The sequence below is a fragment of the Bos grunniens genome, chromosome 20 (assembly GCF_055505025.1).
Source record: "Bos grunniens cultivar Pamir isolate PY7600 chromosome 20, Bosgru_T2T1.0, whole genome shotgun sequence".
Classification (NCBI taxonomy): domain Eukaryota; kingdom Metazoa; phylum Chordata; class Mammalia; order Artiodactyla; family Bovidae; genus Bos; species Bos grunniens.
Genome location: NC_141184.1, coordinates 31,560,157 through 31,580,773, shown reverse-complemented (window position 1 = coordinate 31,580,773; position 20,617 = coordinate 31,560,157). Strand labels below are relative to the sequence as shown.

General features: G+C 42.8%; 1 long non-coding RNA gene across 1 annotated transcript in view; it reads right to left on the bottom strand.

Annotated features, from left to right (window-relative positions):
- Window positions 1-18,308, bottom strand: part of LOC147350201 (uncharacterized) — a 29,432-nt gene extending 11,124 nt beyond the window's left edge. The window contains exon 1 of the long non-coding RNA XR_015148641.1: window positions 17,795-18,308. This is a non-coding gene — a long non-coding RNA (uncharacterized LOC147350201). The remainder of the gene's footprint in view (window positions 1-17,794) is intronic.
- Between the last annotated feature and the right edge of the window lie 2,309 nt (window positions 18,309-20,617).

Sequence of the window (20,617 nt, the reverse complement as noted above, 5' to 3'; positions counted from 1 at the left end):
AATGAGAAACCCGAGTGCTGTGACGAAGAGTAGCCCCATCTCATCACAACTAGGGAAAAGCCTGTGCAGCCACAAAGACCTGGCACAGCCAAAAATAAACAAACAAAATTATTTTTTTTTAATGGTTCCTTTCCCATCTGAATGATGAAGTGATTGCAAGATCATAATGAAAAGACAGAAGAAGCAGTGTAAAAACAAGACACAGAAGTTAAGGAGAGAATGGCCCTACCTCTGTGCTCACTCTCCCACCAAGCACTGCCCACCCACTCCCCTCTGGACAGCCCCCAGGCTCCTTCATTTCAGTGGTACTGCCCAACTCACCCCAACTTGTTTCATGGGATGTGGCCAGGACTAGGGGTGCTCACTGATGGTCCCTGCGGATCCAGCAGTGATGGGATACAGTTCCTGGGGCCAAGGTAATACCAAGGCAGGGAGCACAATCCAGCTGGAACTTGACGTCAGGCAGCCATCCACCAGCTGGGGTCCTGCTCAGATGCCAGCTACAGTGGAGCCTGTGGCACCATCACTGCACAGCTTCCTCTCTGGCTGGGAGAACAACTGGGAAACATCCCCACGGACAGCTGGGTTGGGATGGGAAGACAGAGAGGCAGGAAAGACATTAAGAGAACTGGTCCATGGTGTTGGCTGTGCGGAGACAGGCTGGAGGGGATGGGGTGTGGCATGCCGCAACCAGGAGTGTTTTCAGAAGCAGCCCAGGCCACCATGGAAGAGAAGCTCCCCTGTTAAGTGGCATGAAGAGAAGCTCCCCTGTTAAGTGCCACCATGGCAGCCCCTCACCCCACCCTCTGGCCCCTGCCTCTGCAGCTTCCAGAAGAGACACTGGCCCAGGCAGGCTTGCCTGTTCTAGCCACCGCCACCACCTGGGCAGCCCGGGACCAGACACCAGTGGGTTGCCCATGCACAGAGGTGGGGCTGAAATCACAGCTGAGTCCCAGGGGCATGTGACTTAGGAAACAGAAATGAAATCTCAATCCAAGGCAGCACAGACACTGAGTTACACCTCCTCCACCAGCTTTGTGAATTCAACACATACAGAACATCCAAAGGGACAGCAGGTGCTCCCGAGCTGGGAGGGGTCTGGCCTTGGCAGCCGTGGGCTTTGTGGATGCATGCATGCAGGGGCTGGGCCGGGCCAGCATCTGAGCTCTCTCCACAACTCCCTCAGTGGGTCCCGGATATGGCCCTGCAGCCCTGTGACTTGAGCTCAAAGGTTCTGCTGGCCTTGTGAACACAAAGCCTGAGAGGCACCAGGGCCAATCGCTGACATGCCCATGGCTGAGGTAGGGCTGAGGGCAGCGACAACAACAGTGTACTTTGTGAATCCACACAATGGGTGAAAGGTGACACAGCAGAGCACACTCACAGGTGAGCAGCTCCAGGAAACAATACTCAGGGGCTCCTCACCCAGAAAGAGTGTTCTAATCCCACCTGCCTGCATTTGTAAGTCACCAGTCCTGTCCGACTCTGGGCGACCCTATGGACTGTGGCCCGTCAGGCTCGTCGTCCATGGGATTCTCTAGTCAAGAAAACTGGAGTGGGTTGTCATGCCCTTCTCCAAGGGATCTTCCCAAACCAGGGATCAAACCTGCATCTGTCTTCTGCATTGGCAGGCAGGTTCTTCACCACTAGCACCACCTGGGAATCCTTCCAATCCTGTCTACCTTGCAGCAAAGACCAGAAATGCAGCTCAGACACATCTGGAGACTTCGGCTCCAACAACAGGGAGCAGACCTTGCCCCTGACAGGGCAGTGAAAACCACCGAGCAAAAAAAGAGACCCTGCTCAACATCCAGCACAGGCTCTGGTCACCACAGCATCTGTTACACTGCCTGTCAAGGCAGTAACAGTCAGCATACACTGAGGAAGAGGTGGCAGGCAGCCATACTAAAAACAGCCCTCTTACCAAAAAATATTTATATTAAATATAAATATTAAACCCACACAGGTTACAGAGGGATGCTCTCACATAAAAATAGATCACCAAGACCAAAGTAGATCATTGTTTCTCCTAAACTCATAGAGCAAGAGAAACGTAAGTGAAGAAGCCAAGGAATCACACTCAATTAAGAGGTGAAGCCAATTCCCTTGAAAGAACAATGAAACAGACCTCTTCAGTCCAATAGACACTAAAAGGAGTTCTAAAAGGAGATAATGCAAATACTGGAGGAATTAAGAGAGGTTCAACAGAAACACAGATTGCTGTAAAAAGCAATTAGAAACTATAATGAGGAGCCAAGAAAGGTTAGAGAATTCATTTGAAGGGATAAAAGTTGAACTAAAGGGCATGGATACCAGAACCAATAATGCAGAAGAATAAATAAGTTATCTAGACTATAGAATAATGGAAATCACTCAATTAGAACAGCAGAGAGAAAGCCAAATGAAAAAAAGAAAATGAAAGCAATATAAGAGAACCGTGGTAAAAGATGAAGTGTGCCAATTTACACATAATATGAATCCCAGAAGGATAAGAGAAAGGGGGATTGAAAATGTATTTAAAGAAATTATGGCTGAAAACTCCCCAAACCTAAAGAAGGAAACAAATACCCAGACACAGGAAGCACAGGGGAAGCACCAGATAAACCAAACAGATCTACTTCAAGACATAATATAATAAAAATGGTGAAAGTTAAAGATAAAAAAGGATTCTGAAGGCAGCAAAATGATGAGTTAATTACAAGGGAACCCCCATAAGTCTATCAGCTGACGTCTCTACAGAAATGCTGCAGGCAAGACATATTCAAAGTCCTCAAAGGGAAAAATCTACAACTGAGGATATTCTACCTATTCTACCATTTAGAATAGAAGGAGACAAAGAATTCTTCAGATGAGCAAAAAGTAAAAGAATACAGCAACACTAAAGGAAATACTGAAAAGTCTTCTCTAAATAGAAAAGCAGTAAGAATCTATAGGAAAGAGAAAATCATAATTGGGAAGTAAATCGCTTAAGTAAGCCAGTACACATAATAAGAAAAAAAAATCAAAAATTTCTGTGAAAGTGATGATAACCTCAGTGAAGAGCAAAAGGAACGAACATGAAAATGAAGGTGCTCACAAGCTCACACGTCCATTCCCCTCCCAGCCTCTTCACTAAGAAGCTCTGGAGACTGATTCTGGGACTCTTCCAGGACAAATGCCATTCTCCTGGCCTCTGAACTGCCTCTGTTTTCCAAACTTTCCTGGCTTTGTCTTACTTTAGACACCCATGGCCAAACTACTCAGTTCCATAGGGCCTGGGTCATCTTTATCACCTTGGTCGTCATAACTTAGACCTACTCGTGTGTGGTTGCTCCTGGTGGTTTGCCTTCAGAAGGAGAAAGAGCTGCACTCCCCCAGATGACTCACACAGCTGGTATTCATTTAAAAGGAACACCGAGTCTCAATAGGAGAGCAAGCCCCTTTTGAGAAAAAAGAATGGGAGACGATGGTGGTGCCGATCAGTGAAAAAGCAGGAGCATCTTTCTCAAACTCCTTGGAAATAATTGCAGATGGAGTATGATGGTGGAGCCATTGGGGACCAGCTTAAACCCACAAAATAGCAAAAAAATTTTTAAGATAATTACCATTTTTTAATTTTTTTATATTTATTTATTTTCATTGGAGGCTATCTACTTTACAATATTGTACTGGTTTTGCCATACATTGACATGAATCCATCATAGGTAACTGATTATCTTGCATTTGATTTTGATTTCAGACAAGGGATAAACTAATGAAGCTGAGATTAAATTAGCTCTACTTGGCCCTTGTGGATGGAGAAATGGATTAGTTATGTATTGCTGAGAGCCAACTGCCCTTTGTTGTCTTTATGATTCACTAAAGAGCAGAACATTAAGAAAATTCATCTTCACTTGTCTGGTGGTTGGGGGCATGGGCATCTGAATGCATCTGAACCTCAGAAGGTGAGGAAGGAATATACAAGCTGACAAAAATTTCTTCCCTCCTTCTCACTTAGAGAGCTGCAATGCTGGGAATAATTTCAATTGTCAGTTTATTTGGAGCAGGAATATCAGAAGTGAAGGTGATACAGCTATGTCCATTGTTGGGATTTTATTTTAATAAGATAATCACCAGACTGAAATCTTACTATTTATTTGTACCACAGTATCCCTAGGCTCATCTTTATACATTTTTATAACAGTTCAAAAGGCCAACTTCCCTCAAGATGTGTTTACTGGGTTATTGCTCATGAACTCTGAGGTTCCCAGGTAGGAGGAAAAAATTTCCACTCTGGCTGGCCAAGTAAACAAAGAAGGATCTTCTGGGGCTCTTAGCAGGTTATATGTTAGACAATCCTCTGGGCCATGTCTAGTTTGGTATGAAATTGTCCAGGGTCTTTGGTAAATGAGAGTTATCCTTTAGTCATGTAAGACTGTAGGTGAAAAAGTGGAAACCTAGCCTTGCACTACCCCCTGGTTCCTGAATTCATCTGCTTGTTCACTAAAAACTTGACTGATTTCCCACTATGCAACCAGCATTATACTTCAAGCTCTGGTATAATTAAGGAAGCATTAAAGCAAACCCCTACATTCAAGGAGTTTGCCATCCAGCAGAGAGTTCACCCAAACTTCTAAGAAGAGAAATTCAAAACCAAAACACTGCAAAAGGGAAGAATTACAAAGAGACCATCAAGCAGAATAGTTGGTACATAGGGAATCAGAATAATAAGCCATCACAGCTTGGAAAGATCATCCACAGGAAGAAAAATCATCTGAGAAAACCGGTCTCAGCTCAGTGTCTCATTCAAAGGAATAGAGCCCCCCTCCCCCAACAAAAGCAAGTGAAAAATGATTTCAAACTCTGCTAGCCTCTCCCAGAGAACATAAAGGAGTACAACTTAAGACCTGCAGCTATGTTTATTTTTTTAATTAATTAATTTTAATTGGAGGCTAATTACTTTACAATATTGTAGTGGTTTTTGCCATACATTGACATTAACCACCCATGGGTGTACATGTGTTCTCCATCTCTAGCCCCCCTCCCACCTCCCTTCCCATCCCACCCCTCAGGGTCATCCCAGTGAACCAGCCCTGAGCACCCTGTCTCATGCATCAAACCTGGACTGGCGATCTGATTCACATATGATAATATACAGAATATACAATGCTATTCTCTCAAATCATCTCACCCTTTTCTTCTCCCACAGAATCCAAAAAACTGTTCTAGACATCTGTGTCTCTTTTGCTGTCTCGCATATAGCATCATTGTTACCATCTTTCTAAATTCCATATATATGTGTTAGTATACTGTATTGGTGTTTTTCATTCTGACTTACTTCACTCTGTATAATAGGCTCCAGTTTCATCCGCCTCATTAGAACTGATTCAAACATATTATTTTTAATGGCTGAGTAATATTTCATTGTGTATATGTACCACAGCTTTCTTATCCATTCGTCTGTCGATGGACATCTAGGTTGATTCCATGTCCTGACTATTGTAAACAGTGCTGCAATGAACATTGGGGTACACGTGTCTCTCAATTCTGGTTTCCTCAGTGTGTATGCCCAACAGTGGGATTGCCGGGTCATAAGGCAGTTCTATTTCCAGTTTTTTAAGGAATCTCCACACTGTTCTCCATAGTGGCTATACTAATTTACATTCCCACGAACAGTGTAAGATGGTTCCCTTTTCCCCACACCCTCTCCAGCATTTCTTGTTTGTAGACTTTTGGATAGCAGCTATTCTGACTGGCATGAGATGGTACCTCATTGTGGTTTTGATTTGCATTTCTCTGATAATGAGTGATGTTGAGCATCTTTTCATGTATTTGTTACCATCTGTATGTCTTCTTTGCAGAAATGTCTGTTTAGTTCTTTAGGCCATTTTGATTGGGTCATTTATTTTTCTGGAATTGAGCTGCAGGAGCTGCTTGTATATTTCTGAGATTAATTCTTTGTCAGTTGCTTCATTTGCTATTATTTTCTCCCAGTCTGAAGGCTGTCTTTTCCCATTGCTTATAGTTTCCTTCATTGTGCAAAAGCTTTTAAGTTTAATTAGGTCCCATTTGTTTATTTTTGCTTTTATTTCCATTACTCTGGGAGGTGGGTCATAGAGGATCCTGCTGTGATATATGTCAGAGAGTGTTTTGCCTATGTTTTCCTCTAGGAGTTTTATAGTTTCTGGTCTTACGTTTAGATCTTTAATCCATTTTGAGTTTATTTTTGTGTATGGTGTTAGAAAGTGTTCTAGTTTCACTCTTTTACAAGTGGTTGACCAGTTTTCCCAGCACCACTTGTTAAAGAGATTATCTTTTCTCCATTGTATATTCTTGCCTCCTTTGTCAAAGATAAGGTGTCCATAGGTGCATGGGTTTATCTCTGGGCTTTCTATTTTGTTCCATTGATCTATATTTCTGTCTTTGTGCCAGTACCATACTGTCTTGATGACTGTAGTTTTGTAGTATAGCCTGAAGTCAGGCAGGTTGATTCCTCCAGTTCCATTCTTCTTTCTCAAGATTGCTTTGGCTATTTGAGGGTTTTTGTATTTCCATACAAATTGTTAAATTATTTGTTCTAGTTCTGTGAAAAATACAGTTGTTAGCTTGATAGGGATTGCATTGAATCTATAGATTGCTTTGGGTAGTATACTCATTTTCACTATATTGATTCTTCCATGAACATGGTATATTTCTCCATCTATTTGTGTCATCTTTGATTTCTTTCATCAGTGTTTTATAGTTTCCTATATATAGGTCTTTTGTTTCTTTAGGTAGATTTATTCGTATGTATTTTATTCTTTTCATTGCAATGGTGAGTGGAATTGTTTCCTTAATTTCTCTTTCTGTTTTCTCATGGTTAGTGTATAGGCATGCAAGGGATTTCTGTGTGTTAATTTTATATCCTGAAACTTTACTATATTCATTGATTAGCTCTAGTAATTTTCTGGTGGAGTCTTCAGGGTTTTCTTTTTACAGGATCATGTCATCTCATGTCATCTGCAAACAGTGAGAGTTTTACTTCTTCTTTTCCAATTTGGATTCCTTTTTTTTTTTCTGCTCTGATTGCTGTGGCCAAAACTTCCAAAACTATGTTGAATAGTAGTGGTGAAAGGGGGCACCCTTGTCTTGTTCCCGACTTTAGGGGAAATGCTTTCAATTTTTCACCATTGAGGATAAAGTTTGCTTGGGTTTGTCATATATAGCTTTTGTTATGTTGAGGTATGTTCCTTCTATTCCTGCTTTCTGGAGGGTTTTTATCATAAATGGATGTTGAATTTTGTCAAAGGGTTTCTCTGCATCTATTGAGATAATCATATGGCTTTTATCTTTCAGTTTGTTAATATGGTGTACTACATTGATTGATTCACGGATATTAAACAATCCTTGCATCCCTGGGATAAAGCCCACTTGGTCATGATGTATGATCTTTTGAATATGTTGTTGAGTTCTGTTTGCTAGGATTTTGTTAAGAATTTTTGCATCTATGTTCATCAGTGATATTGGCCTGTAGTTTTTTTTTGTGGCATCTTTGTCTGGTTTTGTTATTAGGATGATGGTGGCCTCATAGAATGAGTTTGGAAGTTTACCTTCCTCTGCAGTTTTCTGGAAGAGTTTGATTAAGATAGGTGTTAGCTCTTCTCTAAATTTTTGGTAGAATTCAGCTGTGAAACCGTCTGGTCCTGGGCTTTTGTTTGCTGGAAGATTTCTGATTACAGTTTTGATTTCTGTGCTTGTGATGGGTCTATTAAGATTTTCTATTTCTTCCTGGTTCAGTTTTGGAAAGTTATACTTTTCTAAGAATTTTTCCATTTCTTCCAAGTTGTCCATTTTATTGGCATATAGTTGCTGATAGTAGTCTCTTATGATCCTTTGTATTTCTGTGTTGTCTGTTGTGATTTCTCCATTTTCATTTCTAATTTTGTTGATTTGATTCTTCTCCATTTGTTTCTTGATGAGTCTGGTGAATGGTTTATCTGTTTTATTTATCTTCTCAAAGAACCAGCTTTTAGCTTTGTTGATTTTTGCTATGGTCTCTTTTCTTTTGCATTTATTTTTGCCCTAATTTTAAAGATTTTTTTCCTTCTACTAACCCTGGGGTTCTTCATATCTTCCTTTTCTACTTGCTTTAGGTGTAGAGTTAGGTTATTTATTTGACTCTTGTTTCTTGAGGTAAGCTTGTATTGCTATGAACCTTCCCCTTTGCACTGCTTTTACTGAGTCCCATAGGTTTGGGGTTGTTGTGTTCTCATTTTCATTTGTTTCTATGTGTATTTTGATTTATTTTTTGATTTATTCTGTGATTTGTTGGTTATTCAGAAGCATGTTGTTTAGCTTCCATATGTTGGGATTTTTAATAGTTTTTTTCCTGTAGCTGACATTTAATCTTACTGCATTGTGATCAGAAAAGATGCTTGGAATGATTTCAATTTTTTTGAATTTATCAAGGCTAGATTTATGGCCCAGGATGTGATCTATCCTGGAGAAGGTTCTTGGTGCACTTGAGAAAAAGGTGAAATTCATTGTTTTGGGGTGAAATGTCCTATAGATATCAATTAGGTCTAACAATTAGGATACAATTAGGTCCATTGTATCATTTAAAGTTTGTGTTTCCTTGTTAATTTTCTGTTTGGTTGATCTATCCATAGGTGTGAGTGGGGTATTAAAGTCTCCCACTATTATTGTGTTATTGTTAATTTCCCCTTTCATACTTGTTAGCATTTGCCTTAGATATTGTGGTGCTATGTTGGGTGCATATATGTTTATAATTATTTTATCTTCTTCTTGGATTGATCCTTTGATCATTACATACTGTCCTTCTATGTCTCTTTTCACAGCCTTTATTTCAAAGTCTATTTTATCTGATGAGTATTGCTACTCCTGCTTTCTTTTGGTCTCCGTTTGTGTGAAGTATCTTTCTTTTTCCAGCCCTTCACTTTCATTCTGTATGTGTCCCTTGTTTTGAGGTGAGTCTCTTGTAGACAGCAAATATAGGGGTCTTGTTTTTGTATCCATTCATCCAGTCTTTGTTTTTTGGTTGAGGCATATAACCCATTTACATTTAAGGTAATTATTGATAAGTATTGGCAATGATCCCATTGCCATTTACTTTGTTGTTTTGGGTACGAGTTGATACACCTTTCCTGAATAGAGAAGATCCTTTAGCATTTGTTGAAGAGCTGGTTTGGTGGTGCTGAATTCTCTCAGCTTTTGCTGGTCTGTAAAGCTTTTGATTTCTCCTTCATATTTGAATGAGATCCTTGCTGGGTACAGTAACCTGTGTTGTGGGTTTTTCTCTTTCATCAATTTTAAGTATGTCCTGCCATTCCCTTCTGGCCTGTAGAGTTTCTATTGAAAGATCAGCTGTTATCCTTATGGGAATCCCCTTGTGTGTTATTTGTTGTTTTTCTCTTGCTTCTTTTAATATTTGTTCTTTGTGTTTGATCTTTGTAATTTGATTAATATGTGTCTTGGGGTGCTGCAACTATGTTTAAAACAGTTCTTTCTTCTCCTCTCTAGTTGTCACACAGAGAAACTAACTTTCTCAAACAAATTCTTCCCACAGAAAAAAGAAGTCAGGAAGGCTCAACCCTTCCCTTTTCATTCAACTTTTCCAGGCCTGAGTCTCTCTAACCACTCCCCTCACTTGGAAGCATAACAGCACCCAGGAAACAGCTTGTCAATGACAGGATTCTCCTTCAATGGTAAGGATAGGAGGGAAGGTAGGCAGACAAGAACAAAACACAAGTGCTCTCCAGAAGGCTATTGTTTGGGGTGAAGTAGAGGGAAAGGAGGGCTTCCCTGGTTGCTCAGACAGTAAAGAATCTGCTTGCAATGCAGGAGACCTGGGTTTAATGTCTGGGTCAGGAGGATCCCCTGGAGAAGGGAAAGGCTACCCACTCCAGTATTCTTGCCTGGAGAATCCCATGGAGACAGGAGCCTGGTGGGCTACAGTACTTGGGGGTCACAAAGAGTCAGACACGACTGAGTGACTAACACACACAGGGAAAAGGGAAAACAGCAGCCCCAACAAACTTTCTTCCCGTCACTAGTAAGATCACCAGGTGGATGGGATCATCCACCCATAGAAATCACCTCAGGCTATGTACTTACAGAAGTGGCCAGGGAGGTAAGACACTGGCAGCCACTGTCTCTGACAAGAATATCACTTACTATTCGTATTTAATTCTAGCATCTAAACTCTTGTCTAGCCAAACAATCCTAAAACCTACTTATTTTTATTTATCAGACTTAGAAATGTTAATTCAATGCAAACTCTATAACCCATGCTATAAAAATTATGCACACTCATGTCTGAGTGAAGCAGAAGGATCATCTGTTAATTTATGTTTGCTCCATGTTCATTTGCTTTGACTTCTGCTATCCTTTCCTTGCAAGGGTGTAAAAGCCAGAGTATCATTTGCCAATATTTCAAGGAAAAAACTTTTGAAAGAAAAAAATTTTCCCCACTTTAGCTTATTCACTTCTAACTAGCAAAATGCTCACTAGAATCTAACTTTTGATTTGAGTTCATGAAACTCTGACAGAAATCTGTGTCCACTTTCTGAGTCAAAACAGTAAGCGTTGGAAATCCAGCCTTGCTATGCCAACTGTGAAAGCCAGCTGAGGCCAAATTGATAAATCCATCTCTTGAGGGAGAAACATGGGGAAAGCAGTGGTTGTTTTGCTTAGTGCCTAAAGGAAGCAGGCAAAGATAAAAATGCACATACTGTTTTCCATCACTTTCCAAAAAAAAAATTCATTCACCATTCTATACAAGTATCACCATCATCTGATAAAGAACTCCTGGAAATATAGTAAATTATCAATTTCCTGGAGTTAGGCTAGTGTAGTCAATACCTCTAAATCAGAATTAAGTTTCTACACTGAAAGTCAGAACTTGGATTATTATTGATTCATCCCCCCAAAATGCCACCTCTTGAGGCCCAGTGTGGGCAGCCAGCTGACCACCCACTACGGCATCAAAACATCTGATCTTCTTGATCTCACTTGGCAAGTGATCAGCAGGGACAATATGTTCTGAGATTTTCAATGCCTAGCATAGAGCCCAGAACATAGTAAGAACTTAATAACTTCTGTTGAGATCATTTTTTCTGTTTATTATTCCTAGGAGAGATGTGTGGTAAAGAAGTTGAAATTTGACAGAGGAGGTGGAAGAGCTAAGAATGCTCAGATAATGCTTAGGAACCTGAATGCATTCCATTTGGAATGGGGAATAATGTGTTTGTGTGTGTTGGGTTGAGAGAGTGGAAAGACAAAGTGACTGAAATACAGACAGTCCTGTTCTACCCACTGACCATGGGAGGAGACCAAGGACATGGCTGAGCCTTCTCAGAGCAAACTGGATGGATACTTCCTCCCGGTCCTTGCATTAATCTGCACCCTCCTCCTGTCTGTGCAGATCCCCATCTTCTGCAGCCCAGGCAGTGGACGGAGGCATATGTCAGGTTCCTCTAAAATTGCCTAACGTTATTCCATCAGACAAGAGGTTGGTGTCCTCCCTGCCCATTCTAGGCCCTGCGAGATGCTTGCTTTAGGCTCCCTCCTAGCTTTTGTGGGGCCTAGAGAAAGAAAACAATGGAAGGTCCACATATCAAATGTCTTAATGTTTTAAAGTTATCAAATGAGCTATGTCCTGGACCCAGCCCACCCTACCCCCTGGATCACTCTGCTGTCTGAAAGGCTAAATGAGCCTTCTCTGGGCCAGCACTGGCTCATGAGACCCTGGTGTTTCAGACCTAAGACTGAACCAAAATTCATGATGGCAACAAACCTGGCCAAGCTCCCCAGAGGGTCAGGACACATGGATTCCCATCCCCCTGAGTCTCACTTTTCCAACTTATAGTCAGCAGCCAATTCTAAACACCTCTGCAAGTTACATCATCGAGGCAGAGACAAAGGGGGGAAACACAGTGATCTGGGGAACCTGGTCTGCCCAGGGCCCCAAGATATTCCTTACCTGCTTTGAGGTATCTACCTTTAAGCCAGAACAGCTACTCTAGCCTGGAAGCCTGGATTTCTGAAGGCCACCCAGGAAGACAGGCTGGGTTGTGGCTGTGACTGGCCAGACTCGGATCAGCAGACTAGAACCAGGGTATCTTGAGTTTAGACTTTTATCTGTGCTCCCCTCCCATCTCAGGGCCTCCTGTCCTGCTTACTGGCTCTGCCCACTGTCAAGGATGTGACTCACAGAAGGCCCAGAAGCAAGAGAAGTGGGCAGAGGGGCTATGTGGGCAACATCGATTTCAAATACACCAATTATCTTCCCTCTGCACTTGACCAAGAAGCCAATTCTCATCCTGATTAGAAGTCATCCTGAATTATTAATAAATTTTTGGGATTTCACAAATAGCCCCCACATTTCACTCTAGGAAGCTAAACTGCCGGGAGCCAGCATATTGCATATTGAGTGCAGCACTTTCCACAGCATCATCTTTCAGGATCTGGAATAGCTCAACTAGAATTCCATCACTGCCCGGACCCAGCGTGAGGAACTCCGCCCATGACAGAGGTCATGAAGAAGGAGACTCGGCATACACAAAGGTGGGATCGAGCCTCAGGAGTCCCCCTGGAAATTCTCGAGCATCTACCCCCAAAACCAGAGTCTGCCTACTTTCTGCTTTGTGCTTTCACCTACACCTCTGACTTTACAGGGGGCTGTCCCCCACTACCTCTCTCTGAAAAAGAGTTAGCTTACAGCTCCAGTTAATAATTCCTGGGTGTGACAGTGTTTAACCTACAAACTCCTTTGGAAATCCTCTAGCCTGCCTGAATAGGTTTTTCCGGCCACATGTGATTGTTCAGAGCCTCCCAACTGTGAGAGGCAGGAGATGTTCTAAACTGTCTAAACACAGATTCCTTTGAGTAGTTAAGAGATTGATTAGAAATTGTATTGGTGAAGGGTTTTTCACTTATTGGGCCAATGTTTGCTGCTAAGTCTCCATACTCCTTACCTACTGTGTCCTTGGCAGTGTATTGATTGATACAATGGGTGTATAGAAATGTAAGTAGTAGCCTCAGTGTTTGTAACCTTGGACCCTTGAGTTAATTCTTTTCTTGATTGAGCCCACCTCACCTTTGCCCTATAGGAATGCAGCTTTGTCCAATGCTTTTTTGGAGGCTGGTGCCTGACTTTGGAATAATCACCTTTAGAGAAAGATAAGTTTCTTAAAATGTTAACAGGCCTCCTGGCCAAAAGATGATGTAATTCACCTGAACTTTTGCGTATGATAAGTTTGAAAGCCTGGCTTCGATTAGGACCAGGAACTGCTGTCCTTGTATGACTCCACCCCTTCCCCCATTATCCTCCATGCACAACTTAAGGTATAAAAACTACTTTGGAAAATAAAGTGCGGGCCTTGTTCACCGAAACTTGGTCTCCCCATGTCGCTCTCTCTCCCAAATTCTGGCTGAGTCTCCATCTGGAGCATGGAACCCACCATGCTTACTAATTATGCCTGGGCTTCTAAGATCCAACCGGGGAGGCCTCAGTGTCTCCTCTCCTTCAGGAGAGCGGAAGGACGCCTGCGGCCTACGTAAGTGGTGCAAACTTCTTGTCTTGAAGTTTTATTGGTCTCCCGCATAAACCAAGCTACTCAGCCTCTTTTCTCCACTGAATTTTCCTACTGAACTATCCTCATCCTATTACTCTTTATATCTTTGATAAAATATTTAAATAAATAGGTCGCCGACGCCGTCCCCGCTTCGAATATCCTGGATCAGCCGGGGCTGGTCTCCGGCACTAAACAACCAGCAACTCCTTACCAAGTCATCATCATCAAGCACAGGGTATACAGGTCAGGGGATGAAAATAAGAGCAGAACCATTTAAAAGTTTGTTATCTGCTCTGTTGACCCGGAAGTTATAAGAGATGCGATGCCAAGAAGGGAGTTCAGGATGATGACAGGAGAGAGCTCGTTCATTATTCCTTTCCTCTTTGGTAAGGTGGTCCTGATATCATTGGATCTACCTTAGACCCACCCAGAGCAACTGTGGAGCCCCAGTAAGATAATGATGTCTGGGAAACGGCCTGGAAAAGCTAGTGGGCCCATGATAGATCCATTGTTATTCAGCCACACACAGGAGAGACCAACTCCTTGAGAGTCATGCCATCCACATAACATCCCTTTTTCACTCATTTCTCCCCAAGATTCATCAGCGTCTTTGGCTTCTTTCTATCCTCAGCCCTCTTCCTTTCTTTGGGAAATCCAATGTCTAAGGACCCATTCAACACCTCCCACCCTATGCTCTCAAACTAGAGTTTGTATATGTTACATGGGGGAACTTTTTCAAAATGCAGGCTCATTGGCCCAGGTCCCAGTGATTCTGACTCGGCAGGAAGGAGAAGGCCCTAGAATTTGTAGGTAATGCTGATCTACATGGCCCCACGGTCACAGAGAAGTCCTTTATTTTCTCAGTTCTTTGACCCTGTTGGTGAAATTGACCTAGGGTTTCACAAAGGTCTTAAAAAAAGGCTAAGCAACTTCCATTTTTAAGGTTTCTGGTGTATTTTTTAAAAAATGAAGGAATGTAAAAGCAAAGTTATAAAAACTAAGTTTTGAATGTTTATATAAATAGGTGTGTGTATATACACACACACACACACACTGAAGATGGTGACTGCAGCCATGAAATTAAAAGATGCTTACTCCTTGGAAGAAAAGCTATGACAAACATTGACAACATATTAAAAAGCAGAGACATTACTTTCCTGACAAAGGTCTGTATAGTCAAAGCTATAGTTTTTCCAGTAGTCATGTATGGATTTGACAATTGGACCATAAAGAAGGCTGAATGCCAAAGAATTGATGCTTTTGGACTGTGGTGTTGGAGACGACTCTTGAGAGTCCCTTGGACTGCAAGGAGATCCCACCAGTCAATCCTAAAGGAAATAAATCCTGAATATTCATTAGAAGGACTAATGCTGAAGCTCCAACACTTTGGACACCTAATGCAAAGAGACAATTCATTAGAAAAGACCCTGATTCTGGGAAAGATTGAAGATAGGAGGACAAGGGGATGACAGAGGACAAGATTGTTGAACAGCATCACTGACTCAATGGACATGAGTTTAAGCAAGCTTCAGGAGATGGTGAAGGACAAGGAAGCATGGCACTCTGCAGTCCATGGGGTCACAAAGAGTTGGACACGACTGACTGACTGAATAGCAACATATACACACACACACAGCAGCATGTGAGGTAAACAACAAAAGTCTAAACATGAAGGCCTCCCTGAAGAGGTCAGCCTCTGTACACTGTGAATTTATTAATATAAGGGTCCTGAAGGGCCCTCAGAACAGACCTAAAGCCTTGAGGAAGTACAGCCTCCACTAGCAGCTCTCCAACAGCTCCTGTACACTGTCTTTTTGCTGCAGCCCCAGCTGGTTGGGGCCACAGTGAGAAAAATTGATACATGAGACAAAGCAGCTGTGTGACTACAGGTAAGGCTGCCTGTCTGTGGTTGTGTTCAACTCTCATAGCCAGGTGTATTGAGATGATGGTTGACCTACTGTGTAAGACCATGGTTCCCCTGGGTAGGAATGAATAGGAGCTCCCTATGACCAACCACCCAGGAAATAGGTGGGCCTCCATCATAAACTTTAGGGAGATTGGAGGAAAATCTCTGCTTGAAAAAGTTAGGGTGACCACCATTTATGCAAGCTTATAGAAAAGGTTCAGCTCCCTACACATTTGTGTGGAAGAAGTTAAGTCACCAGACTTTCTCTCAGAGAGAAAAGGGTAAGAGAAGAGAGTTAACATACATCAAATGCCTCCTCCCAGCTTCTCCTAAGGTGCTTGCTTTGTAAGCTTACTTTTCATTACAGGCTGGGACCTTGTCCGATGTATTAGGTTGGAACCATGTGAAGCTTCCATTTCTGTGGGTCAAAAATGGTTGCACATTGGTAACCATTTCATATGGCATTTCACTGGTATTTCACGTGGTTCAATCTAATATTTCAGACATTGGGAAGCAGGTGAATGTACAATTTTGGAAACTAAGGAACAGAGACTGGCCCAAGCTCAAAAGGTTTAACCAGACAGTGGTTGACCCTGATAGACAGAGAGCAGGACAGGAAGGAATATTAATAATTCTGATTGATAATCAATGATGGTGATGAACTTGCTGTCCTCCCTGCCTGGAGGGCTCCCCCCACCCTGCATAATTTCCTCCCTTGTGTCCTCTGAATGTGTCCTCTTTGTTCAAGTCTTATATTCTCCCTCACTATTCTTACCTATAGGAGTGCTCCACCCCTTCTCTGCCTTATTTATCTCACAGCACTTGTCCTATTTTTGTTTATTATCCATCCCCCAACTAGGATGTAGAAGCTATAAGTGCAAGAGTCTTTGTCCATTTTCTCCCATGTCCCCCGCACATAAAACATTGCCAGGCATGTAGTGATGCTCATATTTGTTGAGTAAGTGAGCAGATGAACAACTGATCACTCCATCTAGGTTGCTATTGAAACAGATCTCATATGAGCAGAGAAGCACATGACAACCGTGACTAAGAACATGACTCTCAGTTAATTACATAAAACCATCACTGTCATCACTTTAATTGCAGACAATCCAGCCCTCAGCATTTGCTTCCTGGGTACTACAAGCAGTTCTCTCAGGTCTCTGGGAGGGAGATTTATATGTTTCTAGATTTCTTTTGGGGAAAAAAAAGGAAGTTCCACTACAGAAAGGTTGAGGTCACATAGCCCTTTAATAGACAAGGCCCTAAGGGGCCAACTCGGGGCAAGAAAGAAGGCTTATGGTAGAACGCTGACCTCCATTCTCTTGGGAAAGGCAATCCCTGCCGGGGCATCAGTAGGTGATTGAAAGCATCTGCCACTGATACTTCCCAGTCTGCCACAATATTGAAAACCTTTCTGCCAGTAAAGGGTTCTTTCCAAACCTGTTCCTTTTGGTTTCACCATTTTCAGCTGGGCTGCTCCCCACAGCAGTGCTCACCATAGTCTGTCGATATGAGGCATTTCAAATCAGGACCCACATCCAGGATTTATAATGCCAGAGAGCAATAGAGCAAGTGTTGATACATTTAAAGGGATAGAGCTACCTTTTACCTAGGGTTCTCCTGGTGGCTCAGACAGTAAAGAATCTGCCTGCAATGTGGGAGACCCAAGTTCAATCCCTGAGTCAGGAAAATCCCCTGGAGGTGGGCATGGCAACCCACTCCAGTATTCTTGTCTGGAGAATCCCCATGGAGAGAGGAGGCTGGTGGGCTATAGTCCATGGGCTTGCAAAGAGTCAGATATAACTGAGTGAATAACATACATACACACCCTTTATCTGGGATTCTTTAGTGGTAAAGAATCTGCCCTGCCAATACAGGAGATGTAGGAGGTGAAAGTTGGACCCCTGGGTCAGAGAGATCCCCTGGAGGAGGAAATGGACACCACTCCAGTATTCTTACCTGGGAAAGCCCATGTACAGAGGAGCCTGGGAGGTTACAGTCCATGGGTCGCAGAGTCGGACACGACTGAGCACACACGCATACACATACGTGCATACACAGATCTACAGGATATGCTGGGTCTCACAGGAAATCTGGAATGAATTCTTTCACATTTATAATAATTTTAATAATAAATCTCCCACCTGGTACTAGAAAGAACCTGCCAACCTCCTCCAGGATATTTCTCTCATTTAACCATTCATTGAGAGAGGTGAAACTGATGGTAGAAGGACAACAGAAGAGGAAGAAAAGGAAGGAAAGCTACTGCTAGCTTTCCTCTTTGGAAGCTGAGCTTAAATCCTCTAACAAACTACCACAAATGCAGTGGCTTAAGCCAACAAAAACGCATTACCTTACAGTTCTTCAGGTCTCACTCGGCTAAAACCAAGGTGTTGGCTAAGCTGTTCTTTTCCTGGAAGCTCTAGCAGAGAACTGATGTCCTTGTCTCTCCTGGCATCCAAAGGCTGCCAGCACACGTGGGCTCACGGTTCCTTTTCCCAACTCCAAAGGCAGCACCAAGTGGCTAAGTTCTTCTCACATTGCATCCCTCTCTCTTCTGCCTTCTTATTCAACTTGTAATGACCCTGTGATTATATTACACCCACCTGGATAACCAATCATGCTCTCCCTAGCTTTGGGTCAGCTGATGAGCAACCTTAATTTTCCCTGAAGTCTTAATATCCCTTTGCCATCTAACCTAACACAGTCACAGGTCACTCTGGGAATAGGTCATGGACAGCTGTGTGGGGCCATTATTCTATCTCATCCCATAAAGGATGAGATAAAATGGGCTTTGTCACCCTTTTACTTTAGCCTAAGGTGGCCTAAGAATCTGCTTGCCAATGCAGGAGGCCCAGGTTTAACCCTTGGGTTGGGAAGATTCCCTGAAGAAGGCTTCCCTAGTGGCTCAGCTGGTAAAGAATCCGCCTTTATTGCTGGACACCTGGGTTCTATCCCTGCTTTGGGAAAATCCCCTGGAGAAGGGCATGGCTACCTATTCCAGTATTTTGGCCTGGAGAATTCCATGGACTGTATAGTCCATGGGGTTGCAAAGAGTTAGACACAACTGAGCAACTTTCACTTTCACTTTTTTTCCTGAAGAAGGAAGTGACAACCCACTCCAGTATTCTTGCCTGGGAAATCCCATGGACAGAGGAGTCTGATGGGCTACAGTCCATGGGGTTGCAAAGGGTCGGACTTAGCGACTGAGCACACAAGGGTCATTTAAGAGTTTTAAGCAAGTTATCATATGGTATTCTAGGCTAAACTGGTGTGGTCTTTTTCTCCGTAGTTTGGCATGGGGACGGGGCACTGTCAAATGGAACTCCAGGCCTGAGCCTGATACTAGGTCTTAGACAAAGGCCTGTCTAGGGAACAGAGCAGGAGAAATTGTAGGTGTAGTACTTCAGATCCAGTACTCCAGATGGATACCTGTACCCCAATTCCCAAACCTCATCCAACACAAGTCTACACCTAATTGAGAGTCTACTGTAAGGAGAGAGCCCCTTTACTTCCTGCAGAACTGCAGTTATCTCTACCTCTGTGGAGTCAGGCTGGATCAGAGGTTTTTGGTAAGGAAGTCAGAGAGTTGCCACCCAGAGTGGGGAAACACACATAAACACCATACCCTCTCTTGGTTTCTCTTTATTATACTTCCCTGCATTTAGCAAGAACAGCTTGAATAACATCACCTGTCTCTAACCCAGACTCCTTTGGATAAGACAGTTAAGGAAATATACCCTCTACCTCTTTGTCTGCTTTATCATGGGGAAGATGTTCCCCGAACCTTTAAAATCTTTTCTAAATTGCAAGAATATAAAGTATTTGAAAGATTTTATTCTCTTTCCCTTAAAACACTTTACTTGGAAAGGGGGAAGTTTCTAGAAATAAAGACTTATTAGGAGCCAAGCCTCCCTACAAATGACAAATGCAGCAGGATGGGGAGCTGGGTCAAGCATTTATTTCAACCGTATTTGGTTAATTAGCCTGATTGTTCTGCCTTCTATTGATACGATCAACTGTCCATACCAGCTGTTTGGTTTACAGAATAAATAGCAATCCTCTGTATGCTTTACTCCTTATTTTCCCATTGAAGGATATGAACACTGAACTACAGGGGCCTCTCCAGTCTTGGGCCAATCTACACCCACGGGACAGGGTCTGGGACCCCACCACAGGTTCTCTGATTTGGCTCATACCTTTCATTAGTCCTGGAGAGCACAGACCACCCCAGCTCACTCTAATTCCATTCCATGCCCTTAACAACCTCATCTCATGTACTAGTTTCCACAGCCTTCTCATCATTAGTTCCCTCCACCTGGGGTCTCCATGACCTAGGGAAGAAAAATCTACCTGACACAGCCCTTCATCCCTTCACAACATGGTATTAACAAGGGTCTTAGTGTCTCAAAACCTGAGTCCCCAAACTCTGACACTTGTTATGTGCCTTCACTAGCTGTATAATAATAATACTGTCCTCACAGACTTACTGTGAGAGTTAAATCAGCTAATCCAAGTAAAACTATGTGAAAAAGTGCTATTCGAATGCATTTTATGGGAACCCGCCTACACTGCGGGCTTCCCGGGTGGTGCGGTGGTAAAGAATCCACCTGCCAATGCAGGAGATTCAGGAGACCCGGGTTCCATCCTTGGGTTGGGACAACCTCCTGCAGTAGGCAATGGCAACCCACCCCAGTATTCTTGCCTGGAGAATTCCACAGACAATGGAGCTTGGCGGGCTACAGTCCGTGGGGTCGCAGAGAGTCAGATGCAACTGAGCATGCATGCACTCCTACACTGCTGGTGGGAAGGTAAACTGGTGTAGCCACTATGGAGAAGAGAATTTAAACCGTGCAGCCACTATGGAGAACAGTTAACAGTTTTACTCAACTAAAAACAGAAGTACTGTATGATCCTGCAATCCCAGTTCTGGGCATTTACCCAGGCAAGACTATAATCTGAAAAGATACATGCACCCTGGTGCTCGCAGCAACACTATTTACCATAGCCAAGACATGGAAGCAACCTAAACATCCATCGACAAGTGACTGGACAAAGAAAGTGTGGTGTATATTAATATATACAATGGAATATTACTCAGCTGTAAAAAATGAAATAATGCCATTTGCAGCAGTATGGGTGGACCTAGAGATCATACTAATTGAAGTAAGCCAGA